Here is a 16,667-nt window from a genome sequence, read left to right as displayed (position 1 = left end):
GAGATGTTTAATATGTCATTTTACATCACCTCTGTCAAAATTATCGATGTTTTTGTGACAAAAAACATAGCTCAATATATGTTTAATATGTTTTAATAGGTGTAATTTAGTTATTAAATAATTTTGTTATAGCATTTTTTGTAAAAAATCATCACATAGACATCAGTATTTTTCACTAAAATCGATGTTTTTGTGACAAAAAACATAGCTCATGATATGTTTAACATGTTTAATTAGGTGTAATTTAGTTATTAAATAATTTACTTATAGCATTTTATGTAAATAATCAACACATAGACATCTGTTTTTTAACTAAAATCGATGTCTAATCGAGTATAGACATCGGGTATTCACCGATGTCTAGAATAGACATCACCGACATCAACATCGGTTGGGAAACAGCATAGACATCAGCCAAAAAGCGATGTCTATGGACTTTTTTCTTGTAGTGACAGGCTGAGATACCAACAACTCCTATTCTGGAGATAAATTCTGATGCTTAGAATTTAGATGAAGCTGGTATATACTCTCCTTCTGTTACACACACTCTTGTGTTGTCAGAAGATGATGGATTTTCTGCAAGTTCTGGAGAGTCAGCTCTAGTAAATGCTCCAATTCTTGGAAATGAGGCATTAATCCAAAAGTTTGTTAAACAGGCTGCCCCTATTCCTTGGGAAGATACTCATAGAGGAGTGGAGTGGACCAAGAAGTGGAATGAAACTGATTTCATTCCAAGCTCTAAAGTTCTGACCGATCATATTGCTAAAGCTAATGAGCTGATGACAAATTCTGATTTCAAGACTCAACTCAAAGTCACAGCTCTAAGTGTCAAGACTTTTCAAGGTCAACACTCTACAACTCATGAAAAGGTTGACAAACTTCTTGAAAAAGCTGAAAAGCTGGATATGGAGACCAAGCTTGATAAAAAGAGGTTTATCAGACCTATTTCTGAAAAAGTTGAAGCAATTGAGAAGGTTCAAGAGAAGCAACAGGCCCAAATTACTGAGGTCCTGCAGAATCAAGCTTCTCAAAAAGCTCAATTGGATGAGATTCAATCTTCAGTAGAACTTCTTCTCTCTCTCCTACTACCAGATGATGCCAAAAAAGGGGGAGAAGGTAGTTAAGTCCAAATGCTCTACCAGTTAGATACTGAAGAAAAAGGATAATAATGGTGATGACCAGGAAAACTATAATAAGAGTAGAGGTCAAGAAAAAGTTCAAGGAAAATCTTCACAGAAAGTAATTTCTGATGTAAGCAAATCTTCTACACAGAACAAGTCAAGTTTTGATGTTGTGAATGCTAAAAGTATGATATCAAGTTCTGATAAGCAAAGTCTGATGACAAAGCCTGATGTTCTGATTTAAGGTGGAAGTCAGGACTCTCAGAAGTTTCTGCAAACTCTAAAGCTAAAGGGAAAGCAGACTACTATCTACTACAAGGATCCCAAGATTCAGACACTTGATGAAGAGATTGCTAGAAGATTATTTCTAAAACATAATCCTGGAATGGATTTAGAAAATCTCAAGGAGGAAGAAGCTAGATTTAAAGCTGAGAAGATAAATCTAAAGTCTAAAGTTTCTATTGCAAAGAAACCTCCAAGGCCTAAGGAAAAATGCATTGTGATCAAGGAGAAATCAAATACTGATCAAGGAGAAACCTCCAAGATCTAAGGAAGAAGGCATTATGAACCAACATATCCACATGAGATGAAGATTCCTCAAATCCTGATAAAACTTGTGTACAAAATGGTTCAAGTTAATGATGATACTCTTGCTGAAGATGAATCTGTTCAAACTCTGAAAAGAAGAAAGATCACTAAAGAATCCAAGACAACCTCTGACATAGCTCAAGTTGTTCAGAGTCAAGAACAGCAAGCTACAGAAGAAACAACAAGTTCTGATAAAGACATCAACCTCTGACAGAGCTCGAGTTGATTTAGACAAGATGAAAGTAGCTGGTAAAAAGAAACTTCTATGGAAGAATGTCAGACCATCAAATCCAAAGAAAAGCCAATTGCTGTCTGATTTCATGACTATTGGGTTAAATGCTAGAGAACCAAGAGATAGAGCAGGGCTAGGTTCTGATAAAGCTAAGATCAAGACAGGAGTTGAAGTTGCTACTAGAGATCCATTTTTGTTAACTGACAGAACTCTTGAAGATGTTACACAGAAACACCTTGATAAGGTTCTCTCTGTTAAAGTGGTACTGGATGCTCATGACAAGCATAATGTCAAAGAAAATCTGATTCTATTTCTTGAAGATGGAAGGACATATCAAATGTCAGAATCAGATGTGCTGAATGAATCTCTGAAAGAACTTCAATTCTTTCATTATCTTTTAGAGATAAAGTCTGATATTACCTGGAGATGGTCAAATTTCATTATGAAGACCATAAGAGATAAAGAAAGAATTTCTGGTTCAAGGGTTACATAATTCATTCCTAACATAGTTGAATATGATGGAAGTGAAATTCCAATGAAGAAGGATTCTGCTAAACTTGAAGTGATTTTGAAAGAGAAATGTCCGTGCTACAATGAAGATTCTTCTCATCCAAGGGTAATAAGACTGGGTGATGGTTTAGGAAGAAATCATATCTCTGCTCTAAGGACTGCAATCTACCAGATTGGAAGTCTGGGTGAAGAATGGAAGCAAGTCAAAGCTACACTATCTCAAGTCCTGAGGAATAAAGAAGAAAAGCTGATATCAAACTTTGTCAAGAATCACTTTGGATTCAGATTGACTCATTGAGATTGGTAAAAGCTACAAGGACTGTAAGTTGTAGTTAGTTATCTTATTAAACTCTTATTGCATTTGTACTTAAAATGTTTTTGACATCATCAAATCTATTAACTTGTATATTTTGCGTAATTTACAAGTTGGGGGAGATTGTTAGATATATTTGAGATGTCATGTCTAATCTGATTTGTGTTTAGTTTTCAGAACTTAACAACATGACATATCAAGACTTACTGGAAATCAGTATTTACTGAAGTTAGAACTTAATATCAGAACTTAAGGTATTAGAAGATACATATTAGTACTTAAGTGCGGAAGACTTTCATATAAAGAATGTGACTGATTTACAGGAGAGAAGATCTGGACTAAAATAATAGAAGATATGAATGGAAAGAGTTAGAGGACTAGAAGACTTGTAGAAGATATCTGATTGATATATTTTAGGAGACAGAATTGTATTCCATATCAATTAGAATATATCTTGTAACTGTGTACTATATAAACACGGCTTAGGGTTTACACTATAAGTGTTATCATTATCAAGAATATTATTCATTGTAACCTAGCAACTCTTAGTAATATTTATTCATCGCTGAGAGAGAACACCAGTTCATATTGTAACATAGTTTATTTGAATATACTTGATCTTGGTTACATACTTGTGTTGAAATCGATTTGATTCTATAAACACTGTATTCCCCTTCTACAGTGTTGTGTGACCAAACACAGTTTCAGGCCAAAACACAAATCATTTTATAGCTAGTTACACATAAATGACATATTAAAACACATAATTTATCATTAATACGATATAATACAAGCGTAATTTCCCAGGCGTTACATTCTCCCCCCCTCAATAGGATTCTGTCCTCAGAATCTCGCTAAGAAAACAAATGGGGATACTTTTCTAACATTTCGCTTTCAAGTTCCCAGGTTAACTCTTCAACTATAGGATTTCTCCACAAAACTCATACTAAATATACATACTTATTTCTTAATACTTTCTCTTGCCGATCTAAAATGCTTATTGGGTGTTCTACATAAGACAAATCAGGTTGAATTTCTATCGGCTCAAATTCTATTATATGTCTAGAATCAGGATTATATTGCTTAAGCATTGACACGTGAAATACATTATGAATATGCTGCATGTGAGGTGGTAGAGCTAACTCGTACGCAACCTTCCCGACTTTCTTCAAGATTTCAAATGGACCAACATATCGTGGCTTTAATTTACCCTTGTTGCCAAATCTGGTTAATCCTTTCCATGGCGATATCTCGAGTAATACATGCTCTCCTTCTTGGTAGTCCATATCTTTCCTGGCTTGATCCGCATATTTGCGTTATCGATTTTGCGCTGCTTCAAGTCGCTTTCGGATAAGCTCTATCTTCTCCTTGGTTTGCTTGATCAATTCTGGACCTAGAATTTTGCGTTCTCCACCTTCATCCCAATACACAGGCGATCTACATTTTCTTCCTTATAAAGCTTCGTAAGGTGGCATCCCAATGCTTTTATGATAGTTTTTGTTGTAAGAAAATTTTACTAACGGTAAATGCTCGTCCCAACTACCTTCAAAATTAATCGCGCAGACTCACAACATATTTTCAATTGTTTGAATAGTTCTTTCACTTTATCCATCTGTTTGCGGATGATAAGCGGTACTCATATTTAATTTGGTTCCAAGGCATTCTTGAAATTGTCTCCAAAATCTTGAATTGAAACGTGGATCTCGATCAGATGCAATAGATACTGGAACTCCATATCGCATTACAACATCCTTGAGATATAAGTGCACTAACTTGTCGAGTGAAAATCTTTCGTTGATTAGTAGAAAATGTGCTGACTTCTTTAGTCTATCAATAATTATCCAAATTATATTATGATTTGCTCTGGTCCTTGGAAGTCCTACCACAAAATCCATCACTAAATTTTCCCATTTCCATTCTGGAATATCCAGTGTTTGTAATAATTCGCTTGGACGTTGATGTTCTGCTTTGACTCGCTGACATGTGTATCATTTACTTACCCATTCCGCTATTTCTTTATTCATATTCGGCCACCAAAAGTTTTCTTTCAGATCTCGATATATTTTTGTGCTTCCGGGATGTATGGAATATTTGAGCTGTGAGCATCTCGTAGTATTTCTTCTTTCAGTTCTGGCACATGAGGTATCCAGATTCTTAATGAAAAATGTAGAATTCCATCATTATCCTTCTGAGTTGTGATTTCTTCTCCTGTTAAGTTGTCGTCATCTTGACTCATCACTTTTCTTGACATCTTCGAATCTTTTCCAACAGTTCTGGCTGGAAAGTCATTACATGAATAGCTTCAATGGATTCATTTGGGATACGAATCTCAATTTCCAATTTCTCGAATTCTTTAGCTAATTATTCTGAAGAAGTCAACAAATTCAATTTTTCTTTTCGGCATAGGGCATCTGCTACAACATTCGCTTTTCCTGGATGATAGCTGATTGTAACATCATAGTCCTTGATCAACTCTAACCATCATCGATATCTCATGTTAAGTTCTTTCTGTGTAAAGATATACTTTAAACTCTTATGATCCGTGTAGATTTCACATTTCTCAACGTAGAGATAGTGTCTCCAAAGTTTCAGTGCAAATATGATTGCTGCTAATTCCAGATCATGCGTAGAATATTTTTGTTTATGAGGATTCAATTATCTCGAAGCATATGCAATTACATTACCATGTTGCATCGATACACATCCTAGTCCTTGATATGAAACATCGCTGCAAATAACGAAATCTCCCTGCTCATCTGGTAACACAAGTACTGGTGCAATTACTAATCAGTTCTTCAGTTCTTGAAAACTTTCTTCACACTTGTCATCCCATACGGACTTTTCACTTTTTCGAGTCAACTTGGTCAGCGGCGTTGCTATCTTCGCAAAATCTTTGATAAATCTTCTATAGTAACCTACCAATCCCAAGAAACTTCGGACTTCTGTTGGTGTCTTTGGCCTTTCTCAATTCAGTACGGCTTCAATCTTTACTGGATCAACTTTAATTTCTTCCATGCTAATGATATGCCCTAGAAATTATACTTCTTTTAACCAAAATTCGCATTTCGAGAACTTCGCGTAAAGCTGTTCCTTTCTTAAAATTTCCAAAGCAATCCTCAGATGCTCGGCATGTTCCTCTTCAATCTTTGAGTAAATCAAGATGTCATCAATAAATATAATCACAAATTTATCCAAGTATCTCTTGAATACTCTGTTCATTAAGTCCATGAACGCTGCTGGTGTGTTGGTCAAACCAAATGCCATTACGAGAAATTCATAATGTCCATATCTAGTATGAAAAGTAGTCTTGGGAATATCTCCAGCTTTAATCTCCAATTGATCGTATCCTGATCTTAAGTCTATTTTGGAAAACCATGCGGCTCCTTTCAGTTGAACAAACAAATCATCGATCCGCGGTAAAGGATATTTATTCTTGATAGTCAGCTTATTCAGTTCACAATAATCGATACAAAGTCGTATGCTATCATCTTTCTTTTTCACAAACAATACCGGTGTCCCCCACGGGGATATACTGGGTCTTATAATTCCTCTGTCCAGAAGATCTTGTAATTACGTTGATAATTCTTTTATTTCAATCGGTGCCATCCGATACGGAACTTTCGAAACTGGTAACGTACCTGGTGCCAAATCGATAGTAAACTCAATTTCTCGCTCCGGCGGTAACCCTGGAAGTTCATCTGGAAAGATATCAGGAAATTCACATACAACTGGAATATCTTCTATCTTATAACTTTCCTTTTCGGTATCCAATACATAAGCTAGATAAACTTCACATCTCTGTCGTAGTAATTGCTTAGTCTGTATTATTGTCAGAAATTTCTTCTGATATTTATCGCCTCTAAATATTATCGTTGTATCTTCTGCAGTTCGTAATTTCACTTTCTTGTTCGCACAATCGATCTTGGAATTATGACAAGCTAACCAATCCATCCCTAAAATAACATCAAACTCTCCTAACTTGAAAGGAATCAAGTCTACAGAGAAATGATGTCCGGCTATTTTGATATCGCACTCGGGACATACTCGGTCTACAGAAACTTGGTCGTCATTCGCTAATTTTATAATTAACGTCTCGCCCAACCATTCAGTTTCATAATATATCTTATCAATAAATTCTTCAGAAATAAAAGATCTTGTAGCTCTAGAATCAATCAATACTTTTGCATCTACGGAATTCATAGAAAGCATACCTACAATCACACTAGGACTCTGCACAACTTCCTTCATTGTCTTGTTAAAAGTTCTTGCTCTAGGATGATTGTATTGTGGTGGTGGAGGTAATGCCAACACTTTCAGAACACTAGCGGCCATAGTTGGTCCTATACAATCCCTAGCAACATGTCCTTTCCTCCCACGTTGGAAACAAGTAACTTCTGTTCTTCCCGCTGGATATTCATTGGAGTAGTGCCCTTTCTATTTGCATCTGAAGCATCTCACATTGGCCTTGATACAGACGCCCGTATGTTTCTGACCATATGTTTTGCAGTACGGTAGTGGGGGTCTGATAATTCCCTACTGATTGGGAGCTTTGAAACGATTACCTGCTCTCTGGTTGCCTTGTCCTGTCCTTTTGAAATTCATGTCGGGGCTTGGAATCCCCACTTCTTGTTTGAACGGTTCTGAAAATTTCCTTGTCCCTTTTCCTTTTGGGACCTTTCACTTTCCCCTTCAATAATCATAGCTTTCTGGACCACGGCGATGTAAGTCGTCAATTCAAAAACTGCAACTCGACTGCGAATCCATGGCTGTAATCCCTGTTGGAATCTCTGAGCATGTTTCTCTTCAGTATCCACTTGCTCTGGAACAAACCTAGCCAATTCTAGTAAACTTGGCTTCGAATTCTATCACGAACATATTCCCTTACTTCTGTTCTAAGAACTTAATTTCCATCTGGTTCTTCACATAATGAGGAAAATGTTTCTCCAGAAATAACTCTTTAAACCTATCATAAGTCACAATGTCTTCACCCTCTAAGGCTTTCCTGGATTTCCACCAATAATTCGCTTCTCCTTTCATGAAATAGCTAGCAAAATCAGTCTTTTGTTCCTCTTCAACTTTCACAAGTGTAAATGCTTTCTCCATTTCTTTTAGCCAAACCCTAGCCTTAGTAGGATCTACTGTACCCTCAAACTCTAGAGGTTTAACTGACTGAAACTGCTTAAAGGTAACAATAGACACAACTTGTGGTAACTGAGGTTCAGAACGAGGTGGCTGTTGTAGCATCTATTGCTGAATCTATTGTTATTGCTACATTATTACCATCTGCTGTTGCATCAGATGGAACATTTGGTTCATAGTATCATTAGTCTGTCCCTCAGAGTTCTGTTGGAGGTTTCAGTTCTGGTCTTTCTTTTTGGTGCCATTTTTTGATAATAAAACTAACGATTCTTTTTAATAATTTATGAAACAATTGAGGATAGATAAAGAAACAATTTATCTGGTATTAAAACAGGAAATTTAAATAATGGATAATGGAAAGAAAACAATTTGACTGATATTAACACAAGAAATTTAAATGATTTGAAATTTTAACAATCAGTTGAAATGATTTTGTAACTTGAAATAAAAATGATGGTACACTGTTTTAGATTAAACAGAATTTAAAATATGAAAAACTGTAAAATAATAAAATAAATGTAAATGCGGTAAAAACTGAAATTTAAATAAACAAAAAGAAAAAGTTAAAAAAGTTTATTTTATATATATGACACCAGCCTCAGGTGTACGTGCTTGATACAAAAAGTCTCGGTTAGATCTATCATGGATACTGCTACTACAAGTCAAACTAGATACTACACACATACATAGCTAACAACACTATACTACGCTGCATATATCTACATATGTCACATATAATACACAACAAGTCTCCTGCTGTCAAATCTCAAAACTCTGGCGGAATGCGCCTCAACTCATCTTGAAGTATCTGAATAACCGACTGTGCCAAATGGGTAGCTCTATGATACTCTGTATTGGAGTGCGGCCCATCATGCATCAAAGCATCCAACTCAAAAGTAGCACTCATCACTGTCGACTGAAGTCTCTGCCTCATCATGTAGTCTGGCTGAAGTGCAGCTAACGGTCCCCTATCTCTCTGATCAAACAAACCCATGATCTCGCTGCATTGAGATCTCCAATACACACCAGCCTCTCTAACAACACTGTACTCATGTTATGGAACCATATGTGGTGCTGCAACCTTCCCCACAAACTCCGGTGATGGAACTCTCAGTATCCCTGCTATGCCCTGTTGTGGAAAACCCAACTGTAATCCCCCATCATACTCATCCATCACCTCAACTGGGGCCATCTAAAACACCTCTGGCTCTATAGCATGCACCTGTAAAGGAGGTAATACTGCTGGTGGAAACACCGGCTCAATCTCTGGGATAAACTAATACTCAAACGGAAGTAGAAGTGGAAGTATCGGCTCAAAGAACTCTAATGGATCAAACATCTCTATCGGATTTGGTATCTGTTCTGGAGCTGGTGGTGCCGGCTCCAGAGATAGTGGTGGTGATGGTGGAAGTGGTGGAAACACATGTGCTGACATTGGTGGTATAGCTGGTGCAGTTGGTCCAGTAACTGACCACTCGGAAGATCCTGACGATGCCATCTGATAATATAACAAAAAAAGAAGAAGGGTCACTTAACAAACCTAGAACTTATACCTTCTGAATCTAGACTTATCTAATCCTAACACTACTCTTCCTATCTTTCTATTCTTACCCTATGTGATCTTTCTATCTTATCCTAATCCTAATGTTCTTGTTTTCAAGGATCTAACCTATAGCTCTGATGTCAAACCTGTAACGCCCTCCAGACCCGGGGTATAAGTCTGGGGGTTACTAGCCAATCACCAAGCATGTACAACCTGTATAATAAATAAATAAATAAATAATATATATATATAAACCCCTTTACCACTAACCAGGATCTTTTTATGTTAAAGTATAAAAACAAGAACCTCTATCTAACTTTATTACAAACCAAATTTAAAATCTCACAAACACTCTTTATTACAAGCCATTGTCTAACAATTTTTAAACTACTTTTCTTATTTATTCAAACACACCCAATAACTATCTACAATACACCTGCTCAGACAACTCAAAACTTTCTTCTTGGATCGGGATCAACATCTTTGGTATGGGAGGGTCCCGCGGCTTGACTCGCTTCTTTACCACTCGAGTCCTGATAGGTTTCATTTTCCTTCTTAACTGAAAATAATAAGGTGAATAACAACAAGAAAAAGGTGAGCCATAAGTTGCTCAATAAGTCCGTAATATATAACCAGTGCTATATTAAGTTAAGTAAATCAGTAATTTGGTTACATCTGCAAGATATAACCTCTCGAGAAAAGAACGAATGCCACTATCAGCGAATAACAAATGAACTAAACTGGACACAAGTTCGCACCTATATCCTGCTGATCCACCAGGATACAGTGCAGATCTATATCTTAATATATAGATCTATTCGGGTACCCAGACTTTATGGCCCATCTCAAGGATCCGGTTATGTCCCGGTCCTTAGGATCAAGTATAAACCTGATCCCAATCGTCACTATCCAGTCCATAAAGGATCAATCAGAATAATTGGTATACTTTGATATATTCCAACACCAGAATATATCAATATGTGTGTATAACTATTGGAATATGAATAGAGGATTCAACGGAAAGGAGAAATCAGGAATCGAAATAAAATATGAAATATGGAATAATAACTGTGTATCAGTGTTTGTAAACAGGAATCATAAGTGTTCAATTGCGATAAGAATTTGAAGTAATTTCACTATTCTGAAATTGGACTAGGGGAAAAACTTACCTTTCACGTGATTTACCCCAAGTACTTCACCGTCGTCTATCACCGGCTCGACTCGCCTTGTTGGCTTTGCTTCTATCAAAGAGATAGACTTATTTAGTTATCTCGTAACTCAATCGCGTCTTAAACTGACTTCATATAGTCCTTATCGTCTACCCATACGCGTATTACTAACCCGCATATTAATTATTAATAAACCAGACTCGATTAAAAACATAATTCATATAAGCACATAGGCCACATAGTCATTCTAGGTTTAATATAATTTTTAGAATCGAAATCGACTCGCTATTCACTTTACCGAACAATATCTGACTCGTTTCCTATTTTTTGGAATTTATTGGACTCGTCCCTTCATGCAATAAAGCTTATAAGTAATTAAATATCGAAAGTCAACTAGATTCTAAAAGAAATTAGGATTTAAAACTATTATTAATGAAAACAGATCATTTTTCTTAGTCAAAGGGCTTTCGTTTCACTCGAATCGGATAAACGGTTCAATTATTATCATATAAGTACAAATAAATCAATTTATTATTCAATATAAATAATAATTATTAATTATTAAACCCTAAAATATTTTTTTAAATAATTATTTGGGAAAAATCAGAATTAAAAATGATTTTTCCATAATTTTTGGAATTAAAATGAAATTATTATGATTTATTAAAAATTATTTAATTAATTATAAAAATTATTAATCATTTTTAAATAATTAATAAATAAATAATAAATAATAAATAATTAAATAAATAAATAATTCTAATTTTTAGAAAATATTTCAGAATTATATATAATATAAATCAATTAATTAAATAATTAATTAATCAATTTATAAAATAAATAAAAACTGATTTTATAATTAATAAAAATAAAAATAATAATAATTTCTCAGAAATATTTGTCAGAAAAGGAAATCTGACAAAAACATATCAAAACCTGGTTAAAAATCGGGTTTGAATTCCGGTAAATGGGTCACCAAGAATCCAGAATCCGGTGACAATCCGGTCACCGGAAAATTTTCCTGCTAGTCTAATTCAGGCCAATACATGAATGGTGTGAACTGATTTTCAAAGGGTTTCATTCTAACTCAATGCAGGAACACAACCCCCAGGTTTTCCTGTGTCAATCATCCCCCTGTCGTCTTCTCCGGCCAAAAACCCGAAGAACTCCGGCCACCGTGTATCAACTCCGACGAGCTCAGTTTCAGGACAAAACACGAATCGTTTGTGCTTGTTTTTACTGGGAATCGATTCTAAATCCTTCCCTAAATATTATTTAATCATTAACATCTCTTAATAACCCTCAAGCTAAGTTCTCCGATCAAACCGACTTAAAGTCCGGCCAAAATCCGATTTCACTTAATCGTGATTCAAAATTCATGTTATATATCTCAAAATAAAGCTTATAACATGTATAATTAAACCCATATACTCAAACATATCCCAGTTTCCTCAAAAATCAAAAGCGATCAAACAAAAATTACATAAACCCTAGAACACGAATCAATAGTTCAAGCAATCGTTTGTTTAATTAAATGCCATGAATCGATTGTAAATCATCAGATAAAACTATATCAATCATAAAATCACCTTAATAACCCTAGAATCAAAAAGTACCAAATCGGGCATAAACCCTAGAAATCGAAAATCAAAATATACGATTTAAAACATGAAATTGATGATAGAAATAGAAATAACAGATCAAAACCTTCAATTTGGGTACTTGAATCACACGATTTTATGCAGAAATCAGCTTGAAATCACGGTTTAATCTTCGACCCGATCCTGACAAACCCGACCCGAATTTCAGAGAATTTTCATTATTTTTATGATTTTCAATAATTAATTAATAATAATTATATAAAAATTAGGCTTTTTATAGTAGGTAAAATAATACTCCTAATTAAAATTAAGACCCTAATTATACATGTATTAAAATTAATTGGCCCCTAATTTTATAATTTTTGAGTATTGAATTTTAATTTTTAAGTATTTTATATATACAATATATATGCCAAAAATTTCCAAAAATTGTGAATAATCCAAAAATGACAAAAAATTGTATAAATGAAAGTCCTATAATTTTATAAAAATAAAAAACTGATTTTTGTGGGGTTTTTAACACCCAATGGGGCCCAGAAAAGTCATTTTTCGCGAAACGAGAATATTTTTAAAATATCTTGATGTTTAGAATAACGCGATGGTACAAGCCGTTCTATGAAAAATAAGGCCAATTATTTTATTTGAAATATCAGCTATAAAATCATAGTTCGGGTCGTATAACTTTTGATACGAAGAAAATATCCGGACAATACGGAATACACATAGCACTTAGCAGTTAGGGTTTTATAGCTAATTACACATAAATGACATATTAAAAGACATAATTTATCATTAATACGATATAATACAAGCGTAATTTCCCAGGCGTTACAATGGCTCCCTCTAAGGTATTTGACCTTAGCAATTGATCAAGCTCCGAATTCAATACATAGTCGACCAGCTCTACTTTATAGCACTCCTCTTCATCTGTGGGGAATTTCATTGCGTTGAAGACACTAAAAGTGACATCCTGATCCTGAACCCTCATTGTAAGTTCTCCTTTTTGCACATCGATCAAAGTTTGGCCTGTAGCTAAGAATGTTCTTCCCAAGATAATAGGAATCTTCTTATCCTCCTCAAAGTCTAGGATGACAAAATCAGCAGGGAAGATGAGTTTATCCACCTTAACCAAGACATCCTCCACTATACCTCGCAGATAAGTGATGGACCGATCAGCCAGTTGTAAGGACATGTTTGTAGGTTTTGGATCATGCAGACCAAGTTTCCTAAAGACAGACAATGTCATCAGATTGATGCTAGCTCCCAAGTCACACAAACACTTGTCGAAAGATAACTCGCCAATGGTGCATGGTATCGTGAAACTTCCTGGATCTTTAAGTTTATGAGGCAGTTTCTGTTGCAGCATCGCACTACACTCTTCCGTTAGAGCAACGGTTTCCAACTCCTTAAGCTTCAACTTCCGAGATAAATTACCGTCCATGAACCTAGCATACTCGGCATCTGCTCTAGAGCTTCAGCAAAAGGTATGTTAATATTCAATTTCTTGAAAACCTCTAGAAACTTGGCAAATTGCTTGTTGAACTTCTGCTTATGAAGTCTTTTAGGATATAGAGGAGGCAGATAGACCTGTTTGTCTCCTGTATTCTGTTCAAGAATAGTGTGTTCAGAATAATTTTTCTTCATTTCCACTTCGCCATCTTTCTGGTCAGATGTATCATCAAAATTTATAATTTCTGGTACAGGGGCAGGCGCGGGCGTACCTGTATGGAGCGCGGGCGCGCTTGGCTTCTGCCGAAAATTTTCAGATTCTGATTTTTGATGTTTAGCAACCTTTCCAGACCTCAAAGTGATTGCTTTCAACTGTTCTTTAACTTCCCTATTGCCTGGTTTAGCTTCCGTATCACTAGGAAGAGTTCATTATGGTCGATTCAGCAGCGCATTAGCAATTTGTCCTATTTGATTCTCCAAGGTTTTGATCGAAACCGCTTGGCTTTTACACATTAGCCTCAATTCCTCCAATTCATATTTTTCATTAGCAGATTAACCTGTACTTCTATGAGATATTTGTTGCATTACCGGTGGCTGAAATTGTTGCCTTTGTGCATACTATTGTTTAAAACCTGGAGGGTTGAATGGCTTGGCTCCAAACAGCTGATAAGGCTGTTGTGGATGTTGCATACCATTATGATTATTGCTCCAGCTGAAATTAGGATGGTTTTGGTTGTTAGGATGATAAGTGGCAGGAACTGGTTGTTGTGGTCTCTGAAAATTGCTCACAAACTGTGCCGACTCACTAGATATAGCACATTGATCCATCGCATGTGTACCCGCACAAAGCTCACAAACACTTGATACCTGATGAACTCCATAGTTGGTCAGAGAATCGACTTTCATAGTCAATGCCTTTAGCTGAGTCATTATAGCCGTAGCTGTATCCACCTCCAGAATTCCTGCTACCTTACCTTGTGGCAGTCTCTAAGTTGGGTTTTGATATTCATTAGCAGCCATCATTTCAATTAGCTCATAAGCTTCCTCATAGCTCTTGGCCCATAAGGCTCCACCCGATGATGCATCTAGCATGGGTCTCAAATGTGCTCCCAACCCGTTATAGAAGCAAATGATTACCATCCAATCAGGCATTCCATGATGAGGACACTTTCTAAGCATCTCCTTATCGCGCTCCCAAGCTTCACATAAAGATTCTCCTAACTGCTATGCAAATTGAGTAAGAGCATTCAAGATGTGTCTGAGATCAAGATAGAAATTGGACAAGTCAAGAAAGACATCATTGAAAGATTGGAGTCTATTTTTCCTGACACTACAAAGAGAGATATTAACAGGCAACTTGTTCGCACAAAAATATGCAAGCGTACGCGGTCACAAGTAGTATAAGATTAAGTTTAGGTTCCCACAGAGATTGGTTTAATTCAGAATGTGCACTTATGCAACAATGTATGATTATTATTCATTGCTAAGACAAGTATCAAATTGAGTTGATTATCTAAAAGTAATTATGCTAGAATGAATTAACTAAGAGATTAAAATCAAGTTACTTATGTGAAATAAAACATGGGATTCTAACTTCATTAATTACTTCATTCAGATTTTATGCCTTTAATCATAGTATGTGATGGTTACGATAGCTAATCAGACAACACGAAATTAGTACACTTTATCGTTCAATATACGGGTACCCTACTACTCAGCATCCACAAATTAGAGAGAAGCTGGGCAGACACCAATTATGTTTAGACCCTATATGTCTATAAGATTTGAAAACATAACGGTTTAAGAACAATTGTCCATTGAGATTATATAGGGCAGCGTAAGATGGTTAAAATTATACTACAAATTATGCATGTTAAAACATCCATAAACCTATGCTAGTATGGCAAGTTCTAAACTCCTATATCCACTTTCGCATTCAACAGAGATTAACAATACAACTTAGATGTTAGCTACGCATCCAAGAATATTAAGAACAACCATACTAGGAAATCAATAATTCATCACACACTGAAAACTTAAAGCAATCAACTACTAAACTCCATAAATAAATCCGTTAGAATCCCACGATAACGACTAGTTCATAATCGAACGGCTCGTCATCATGGGTTCCAATGAAAACATGAGAGTAAAAAGGTTTTGAATACTACAAGAGAATATTAAAGTATTAAGGTTTAAAAAACAAATCCGAAACAAGCATCCAAAGTATTGCCTAATTTGAAGAATACAAAAGAACGATGTAGAACTAAATCTTCTTTTTCTTAGCCGTCTTGTGTGCTTTTTGGTTTCCAGAGTTCTCCCTTTTTCCTTCTTGTTTAATTTGTCTCCTTTTCTTTATTTATATGCTCCAGGTTGACTTGGCCACTCAGAATATCCAAAACGTACTAAAATCAGGATTCTGTCTGCCCGACCTAGCGCGGGCGTGCTCTGCTACTGGAAAAGGGGCGCGGGCGCGCCTAGGTCAAGTGCGAGCGTGCTTGGCTTTTGTAAAAAAATTATGCAATTTTCTTGTTTCTCATTTTGATCTTCTCGCAAGCGCTCGCACTTCATTTCCTGATCTCTTATCATCATAAAAGCATATAGAAGTCCATTCCAACTCCAACTAAAGCCCTACACATACTCAACACAAAATGCATTAAAAATACCACATACTTGAGGTTAAATTGTTACATATTAAATTCTCAATGATCAGAAGAAGCTCAGGATCTGGCTGTTCGGGTGTCGTCAGGATTTGACACATCATCAGCATTTGGATGTCATTAGTATTTGAAGACAGTCAGCTTAGAAGATTTGTTTTGTTCCTTGTATTGTGGAGTAGATATCTTTTACGTCTGAGTTAGAGGACTTTATATATTCAGTTGAAGATATGTATTAGTTTCAGTTAGCTTTTGATAATGCATATCTTAGATTATTTAGTTGTAGCTGTGTAGTATATAAACACAGTTTAGGTTATCACATAGTGTATCGATCTCGAGTATCATTCG

At 35.7% G+C, this 16,667-nt stretch overlaps 1 non-coding gene across 1 annotated transcript; it reads left to right on the top strand.

The window, feature by feature from the left end:
• The first annotated feature begins 14,815 nt into the window (after positions 1-14,815).
• On the top strand, positions 14,816-14,925 carry LOC141694963 (small nucleolar RNA R71). Its single transcript, XR_012564240.1, has one exon. It is a non-coding gene; the product is annotated as a small nucleolar RNA R71 (small nucleolar RNA).
• Positions 14,926-16,667: the final 1,742 nt, after the last annotated feature.

This window comes from Apium graveolens, chromosome 10 (genome assembly GCF_009905375.1).
Source record: "Apium graveolens cultivar Ventura chromosome 10, ASM990537v1, whole genome shotgun sequence".
NCBI lineage: Eukaryota > Viridiplantae > Streptophyta > Magnoliopsida > Apiales > Apiaceae > Apium > Apium graveolens.
Note: the sequence above shows the minus strand (reverse complement) of the source record. Positions and strands in the feature narration are given on the sequence as shown.